Source organism: Pinus tabuliformis, chromosome 5_1, assembly GCF_031772625.1.
Source record: "Pinus tabuliformis cultivar Carrire ecotype Pingquan chromosome 5_1, CPIR1, whole genome shotgun sequence".
Taxonomy (NCBI): domain Eukaryota; kingdom Viridiplantae; phylum Streptophyta; class Pinopsida; order Pinales; family Pinaceae; genus Pinus; species Pinus tabuliformis.
The window spans coordinates 543853111-543862254 of NC_142305.1; positions in this window are offsets into that span (position 1 = coordinate 543853111).

Genomic DNA, 9144 nt, shown 5'->3' on the forward strand with positions numbered 1-9144 from the left:
AGCAAATACTATTTGGGAGATTAAGGATGAAGAAGGCATTTCATATTCTTCTCAGGAGGCCATTGCTGAAGAAGCTGTGAAATATTTCAAACGAGCCTACAACATGAATATAGGTTCTAACATTGAAGATATATTATGGGGCATCGATCTGTATCCTACCATGTTCAATGAAAATCAAAACAACATCCTATATTCTGCGGTTTCCGAAGAGGAGTTATTGGCTACAATGAAATCCTTTCAAAAAGACAAATGTCCGGGTCTGGACGGGTGGTCTATTGATTTCTTCATCCATTTCTTTGACTTATTTAAATCAGATCTCCTGAATATGGTTGAGGAATCTAGGACTCATGGTTATATCAGCCAATATATATCCTCCACATATATTGCATTGATTCCAAAGAAGAAGGTCTCCAATACTTTTATGGACTATAGGTCGATCTCATTGTGCAACGTTCTGTATAAGATTATTTCTAAAATTATTGCTGTCCGGATGAGGAATATCTTATCTATTCATTTGTCCCCTGAACAACATGGATTTCTAAAGGATAAGAATATTATGGAAGCGGTGGCTCTCACTCAAGAATGCCTACATTCCATGCATTGTAGGAAGATTGAAGCTGCTTTATTAAAAATCGATCTTAAAAAAGCATATGATTGTGTGGACTGGGGTTTTATTCATTGCCTCCTTGCTAAGATTGGTCTTGATGGCAGATGCTCTAGATGGATAATGGCATGTTTGGTTGATGTTAATTACGCAGTCCTTATAAATGGAATTCTAACTACTTTTTTCAAGGCTGTTAGGGGATTAAGGCAGGGCTGCTCTCTGTCTCCGCTTCTCTTCATTCTTGTTATGGACTCTTTGAGTCTACACATAAAGAGGGTGATTCTTCAAAATAGATGCAAGCCTCTCCCTATTAGTAGGGGCATTTACATTTCCCACAGTCTTTTTGTTGACGACATTCTTCTATCAGCAATTCTATGCAGGGCATCTTGGATATGTCTACATGAAATCTTGGGAAAGTTTCAAAAAGCCTCCAGTATGTGTGTCAATGAAGGTAAATCATCCTTTCATGTCGAGAATGTCAATGGGGATCTTATCTCATTCCTATCTAATCTTTTTAAGAATAAAGCAATTCATATCCGACAAGGGCTAAAATACTTGGGATTCAATCTGAAATCTGTTGGATATTTTGTGGCTGACTGGTCTTGGATTCCTAACCGATTTTATAAGAAAATCACCGCATGGGAATTCAAATGTCTGTCCATTGGTGGACGTGCGATTCTGACTCAGGCGGTGCTAGTGCAAATCATGGTATATTGGGCACATCTCTATTATATTCCTGCTTCCATTATCAACAGTCTAAACAGGATGACTACTAATTTCATTTGGGGTGGTCATAAAGAACAAAAAAAAATATCATTTAACAAAACTTGAGATGCTGGCTCGACCTAAAAAGATGGGAGGATGGGGCATTATGAACTTGAATATGTTTCGAAAAGCCCTTCTTTGTAAATCCATGTGGAAAGCTATCATGGGGGAGTCTATATGGAGCAAGGCCATTAGATCAAAATACATGGATAATAAAGATATGTCTTTCTGGTATAGACAGAGCTTCATTGGATCCTCTTGGGGCTCTGCCATTTGGAGAGGATTCCGGAAAATAGAGCCCTTTTTCAAACAAAATCTGATTTGGAAATTTCAGTCTGGGACAAAAATTATTATTGGTTTGGATGCTTTTGCAGGTGGGGACGGGAAGATTCATATTTCTTCTTAGTTATTAAGAGCATTGCACAACAGGGGTATTTTTTTCTGGGTCAAAGCCATTCGCAAATGGGAAGGTGCCATTCCAATTTGGAAATCTGCAACTGAATTGCATCTAAGGGACGATCTGGGAATTCAATGGAATGCTATCACTTCTATTTTGCGGGCTCATGGTATTTTTCGCTCTGCAGATGAGGACTACCTTATTTGGAAGGGGCATGGTGGCTCATCTTCAGTTTATGTTAAGCACATTTACCAACATCTCCTAATTTCCGATTCTGTACAAATGGATCACATCTTTCCAACTTCCTTATGGAAAACTGGCTGCCCCCTTAAGATCATAATTTTTGCTTGGTTGGTTTTCCATAACAAGAATCTCACATGGGAGAATCTTCAAAAGAGAAATTGGTGTGGGCCAGCCATATGCCCCCTTTGTAGATCAAATACTGAGAACAACTTACACATTTTTCTTCTATGTCCTCAATCTCAGATGATTTGGCAGAATCTTGCAGCCCATTTTGGATTCAACAGAATCTCCTTCCCTTCCATTCCAGAGGCTTTCAAAGGGTGGAGTGACATGAACATTGATTGGAGGCCCATTCCTTTATTGACTATTTGGGCCATATGGAAATGGCGGAATGGGTCTATTTTCAACTCCAAAAGGGAATCTCATCTTTCTGTATTTGAATCCATCCTTCGCTTATACAATGAGCTTGGATTGTCTTGCCATTCCAGAGACAGAAGTCGGAGGAGGACTCTAACAAGGGATCCCACGGGGATTCCGCGTGCTTTTTTTGATGGTGCGGCTCAACATGGTATTTGCGCCTGTGATGTTTATATTATTCCAGAAGTTGGACAACAGATTGAAATATATTGGAATGGAGGGGCCGGATCCAACAATAAAGCAGAGGTTATGGCTCTTGCTGGTCTTCTATCTTTTTGTGACTTTCTAGACATACAAAAGCTCCAAATTTTTGGAGATTCAAAAGTCATCATCGATCATGTTCAGTCAAAACATGTCATAAAAAATATCAACCTTTCAGGATGGCTGAACAGGATTGAGGCTTTATGGAGCTGCAGGAGGGACTACTCATTAATCCACATTGACAGGGATAAAAACAGGAGGGCAGATGCTCTATCTAAAAAGGGTCTATCATCTCCACAAGAAGTCTGGATGTTGCAGATAACGGTGGATAACAACACTTTCCAAATCCAGGACTTTTGCTTGCCGGGTACATAATTTCCTTTTCATAGTTGTCAATCTGGTATGTATCTGGTTCCCACTTTTTTGATTTCCTTTTTGAAAAATATTCTTATATATTTGGCACCTGGGTCTGAATACTGCCTATTTGTTGTCTATATCATATTTCTCCATATGATCTATCTGTAGAAGAACAAAAATATTGGTTTTGTCTACTCCACATGATTGTGGTTCTGATCACTGCCTATTTGTTGTCTATATCATATTTCTCCATATGATCTATCTGTAGAAGAACAAAAATATTGGTTTTTTGTCTACTCCACATGATTGTGGTTCTGATCCACATATATCGGCTATATCTTGTGATCTCCAAAAATCTTTTGCTGTACAAATTTTATCTTATGAATATAATACAAAAATATAGCTTTTTTGGTGCTGAAAATATATAAAGAGGGTTAGATATAAAAAAAGGGTTGCATTATCATACAAAACATTTATTTAAATCAATTTATGTTATGAATAATCATATGTTAAGTAATTTATGGTTAGGAATGTGATAATTTATAATAAAAAAATGGTAAGAAGGGTAGTTAAAATAAATTATTTTAATTGATTGTTTAATATTATTAGAGATAATATACATTTAAATATATTTTAGTTAACTAGGACCATTTCCATTTGTATAAGATAGTTAGTTGATGATTACTAATTAGGAGATAATTTACTAATCACTTGATTGTATGACCAAGTAACTAGGACTATCTTTACCTACCTGAGATAATTCATGGCTAGTTAACTAAAATTAAGTGTCATTTTTCTTTATTGCATGTTCACATCTTTACATAAGATAGTTGATGGCTAATTGACTAAAACTAAGTGTCACTTTTCTTTATTGCATTTTTATATATTTATATTCACTTGTAAACCCACTATATGGAAATTCTGCCGCTGCAAAATGGAGGTTGCTCCGCTTCAGATCGTACACTATATGGAAATTCTGCTGCTGAACATTTCCAAAAATCGATGTGGAACCAGCCGGCCCCGCAGATACGAACGCAAAGCAATGCAATCCGCGCGTATATTGTTGATACGAAAGGAATGAATTCTGCGGCGACAGAACGTAACTGGCGCCTCCCCGGAAATGAAAAGTAATCGCTGGAATTCCCAGATTATCCAACCTACCGGCGTAGCATAGATCAAAAGAAGTATGAGATACTTGAACCGGCGGAGTTTTAATGCTGGAGCGAACAGCAGCACAATAATAATAATTTAAAGACACAAAAGATTTCTTGTTGGAGACCAATAGATTACTTTTTAAGTTATTCATCATCTATGCAAATTGTGTGAAACTTAACTATAAGTTAATATTGAGTATTAGTTTGTAAGTTAATTGTTTTAAATAATTTGTTGATATTATTATTTTTAATTAACTTTCATTATATTAAAATATAAATACATATCGTGTGAAACTTAACTATAAGTTAATATTGAGTATTATTTCGTAAATTAATTGTTTTAAATAATTTGTTGATATTATTATTTTTAATTAATTTTTATTATATTAAAATATCAATACATTTTAAAAGTATTTGGTTTAATTGTTTTCAAAACTTTTCAAATTTGCTTAACAAAACAATGTCTAAGGCTTACCCAGAATGGGAAACCAATTTGACCTATGCAAAGGTCAATTTTCTTAACTCCTAAAAGTCTAACAATAAGGAAACCACACATAAGCCTTCCTTTAATTTGATGTCTATTTTTCACAAGGAAAATAAATAAAAAGAAACACCACAGAGTAGTCGTATGATGTACCTTCTTCAATGAACCAATCTACAACTAAGTGTAGACATAGGACATTTGACCCAACCATAGAGTTTCTACAATTCTCTCAATGGAAACACACCCGAGAGCTTTGGTTATGAATCAACAAGAAAAAGTGGCTCCGAAGGATTCCTATTGTTCCCTCATTTCAAGGTAATTTTTATAGCCATTCCAATCCAACATCTCTTTTTCCCCTCAATTTGCACAAACAAAGGAACAAGATACCCTTCTTTTCCCTCTAGTTCCTTCGACTATCCAACTTCTCTCTAGGGATCTAACACATGTTGGCTGCGAATTCTCTTTATTAGCGGAAATAGGAACTTTATCAACATTATGAAAATATCACAACAACAACTCACTTGTTATTGGGTAAACTTCTGAATATAAATCCATTTATAGGATTTACAACCTACTTTTTCATGCACTTTCCAACTTTGACAAGATGCCTTCAACACTCCCTATGGATGCCTCCAATTTTGTAACACTAGAACTCCTTTTGCCTCCTTTCCTCTAGTAGTAAAATTTTCCCTCTCTCCCTATTCAAATTTATGTTTATCCCATGCATTTGTAACTCTCACATTCCCCAAATTTGTTTTACTTAGCCCTATGCTCTCAATAAGTATGTGATAAAACTTTTCCCACTAAACCTCCCACATGCATTTGGATTTTTTAGATATTCATAGAGGAGGCAAAAGTTCTATACAAATATAATCTAGAAAGGTCGTTTGAGACTAATAGACGTGTGATCTCCACCTTGGACCCCATTTTAGGCCCCTCACTTGTGTAAAATTATGCCCCATATCTATATCCTGATAATCCTAAAGTTAGGTGATGTGTTTTATTATTATTTTTTTCTTTAATGTACATCATTTACATATTACATTGCTTTGAGCATAGTTGCACATCATACTTATAAGATACATTTGTAATATGGGGACTAAAAATTGGGGATTTCACATCTTCCTCGACACAAATCACCATACCAATGCATATTGACTTAGATACAAATTTGTACATCATAGTATTTAGATAATTTTTTAATTTGATAACTCTTACAAGATTTCCAACTAGTATTTTCTAATTCCCCTTAACCTGTTTTCAGTATGTTGGCAATTTTTTTCATTGATGTCAAGTCTAAGTCATTTATGTCAAGTAATGTCATGTTCAAGGGAAGCTTGTTGAGGATTTCATGTGTGAGGTTTCTGATGTTGTTGATGTCTTAGTTGTTTCTATTAATAATGTGCTAAGTCTATGATTTCTTCATTAGTGTTGAGTAGCCTACTTTGAAGGATTTTTGTCTGCAAACGACTTACTCAAAATCACATGAAAAGTGATTGGTTGGATAGTACTCTCCAAGATCTTTCTGATCGTATATGGCACTTAGTATAACTCTTAAGGAATGAGGAGAAATTGGAGTTTGAAGTATTTTCATTCAATCAAGGTTCCAATTGGTCATGGTTCCAACATGGGCACTCTATCAAACTACAACCAAAGTTGAAATAAGCTAACAAGGAAGCACAAAAGCAGATGAGTGGTAAGACATTGGTCCTAGCCCTTGATCATCAAGAGTTGGGATAAAGCACCTAGGCACTTATCGAATTAACCAGTCCATTCGATGTGGAAATAATATCAATAAGTAGTGAGTAGTGAGTAGTAGATGGTTGGGTAGAAGGCTCCCGGTCAAAGGGTGCTTGGCCTAAGAACCCAAGGGATTATTAGTCTGCCAAGTATAAATGATGAGTACAGAAAAGGATGGTTGATGAGTGGCAAGTGGCACAACGTGGAAATACAGGTGGCAACTCCACATGGTAGGTGGAGAGGATGCTGAGACTGCTAGAAGGTACACATGTACAAGATGACATGTGGCACTCTATGAAAATGACATGTGGTAGATGGATTAGGTCTTTTTGGTTGGCCATGTAGCCCTTTTCTGAGTGACACATTGTAGTAAAAAGACAAGACACATGGTTGAAAGTGATGTGGTAGTGACATGGAAATACATGTGGCAAGTAGATGTCAATAGAAAACATGTGGTAGGGTCTAATTGGTGCACATGGACATGACATGGAAACCTATGATGCCTCAGGATCTATGCCAAGGATTGGTTTAGTAAGGCTTGATAATGTTAAAATATTTTTATGTTTCTCATGACTTCATGCAGTGGGAACATCAACCACTTCCCACCACCCATTTGAAAGGGAAAAAGCAATGTAAACATCATATAGCTGTAAAGCAACAAGCACCGAGGCATCAAACATAGTCTAGTCAGTCATGGGTAGCACTATATTTTAGTGATTTCGTCTATTGGATGACCAATAGAGGACAAAAAAGACTCAAAGTTTTTGTGGTGAGTGGTGAGAAGTAAGGTAGTGGTCACAACTCTTAGTCATAGGAGCTAATAGGTGGGTGCCCAGTGGCCTATCGACCTATCATCATTGGGATTTATTTTTTCTAGGTTGGGGTTTGGTTGTTTTTAGTTGTAGTTTAGTGATAGTGGGTTTCGGTTCTCAGTAGGCTCCCTGTTAACCAAGTTTCCTACAGTTCAATATGGTACTCATATTTAGGGTGTCATTTAGGTTTTCTTTCAATTTTAAAACAACTTTTCAAAAAAATAAATTAAGAAAATTCCATTGAAATGCTCACTTGGAATGACAAGAGGATATGATTCATTGACTTAGTGCTCGCTATATCTTAATAATAAAATATTTGGCTTTATAACAACTAAAAACATGTCACATGGTTAAAAATAGTTAAAAAAATGCTCATCAATGCATAAAAATGTATTGTAGTGGGAAATTATGCATGCTTTTGAGTCATGTTGACATGGTGCCCTAGTTGGCATCCTAGTTGGTAGTTCAAGGTTTGTCAAGAATTGATTCCTAGGAACATGTGAATCAATTAGAGGTGATTTCCCATGTGTATGTGTGTGCAGGCTTCATATTCAATTGTTATAGTTAAGTTACACATTGAAATAATGTATCTATAATCGACATTTTTTTAAATTATTTTTTTTCCTAAATGTCATCTGTCAACTCCATGCTAACTACTAATGGAATTAAACATTACCTTCATAGTCTAGAAAACACCTAAAAACTTTTTATAGAATAATATTTTTTTCACTTTCCTTAACTTTCAATACACACACACACACATGCTTAAAATTGACATTGTATGTTTTATATATGGATAATATTGAAATGATTACTCACACATCCTAAAGTGGACATTTTATATTTTATATATATGGTTAACATTGAAATGAAATTTCATGTGCCAACTTTATATTGAGCATGTAAGAAATTGCATTTCCCTCACGCTAGGCTATATAAAGTACTTTTTAGTGTAATAAAATCATAACCAAGATGAATAAAATAGTTGGTTGGTGCCCATGAGTGTAGAATAGATGGTGATGGGATGTACTATTCAAGAATTCTATGATGTGAAGGTCATATACTAGAAACTCTCTGGGTAAAAATCTATCCATGTTAATGGTTGGTGTGGCCTAGGTCAGATGCGATCCCAATATGATTTTGATGGCTTAGATTCCTCTGGTTTGTAGTTTCTCAATCCAAATGTTAAGTGTGCAATCATATTAGGACTCACACAACTTAGCAAACATTAAAAAAAGGTTAGTAATTGGCTAATTTCATGTTTGCAAATATCTACCTTGAATCTCCTAGTTGAGATGCATTAATCTTTACTAAGGATTTTAGTAGGGATTCCATCCATTAATGTGAGAAATAAAGATATCTCTTTCGATTTTGCAAAAGTCACTATCAATAAGTATGCTTTAAATAATAAACTGGTACATTTTTTATATAATCTCTTTAAGCTATGATTTGAGATGGTTAATCAATATATATTTTGATAAAATATATTGCATTATTGCAATTTATTATGGAATATCAAGTGGATACAGAAAAGAGACATATAAACAACAAAAATTAAATTAAATTATAAATAACAAATGAGCATTTGTGACTTTATTTAAAGGAATTCTTAGTTAGCATCACCCCCGCCCCCCACCTAAAAAAAGGATTACAAAAATTATTTGTTTATTCCTCAACAACAAATATTACAAATTATAAAATACATGATATAAATAATTAGATTACAATGTTTTTTCTCTTCTGCATAGATTAAATAGTTATACTAAAATGTTGAACATTAGTAATTTTTCTTTTCTTAAATTATTGCATACACCATTCTAGATCCATCTTAATTCTAGATGTATAAGTGTAAAGAGGGACCAAATCCCTCAAGATGCAATTTTTTTTAAGTGCAAAACCTAAGGAACCGATTGCACTAAGAGCTTTGATTCCTCTTAGTGCTTGATGTTAGAAAATCAAAAGGCAAAAAA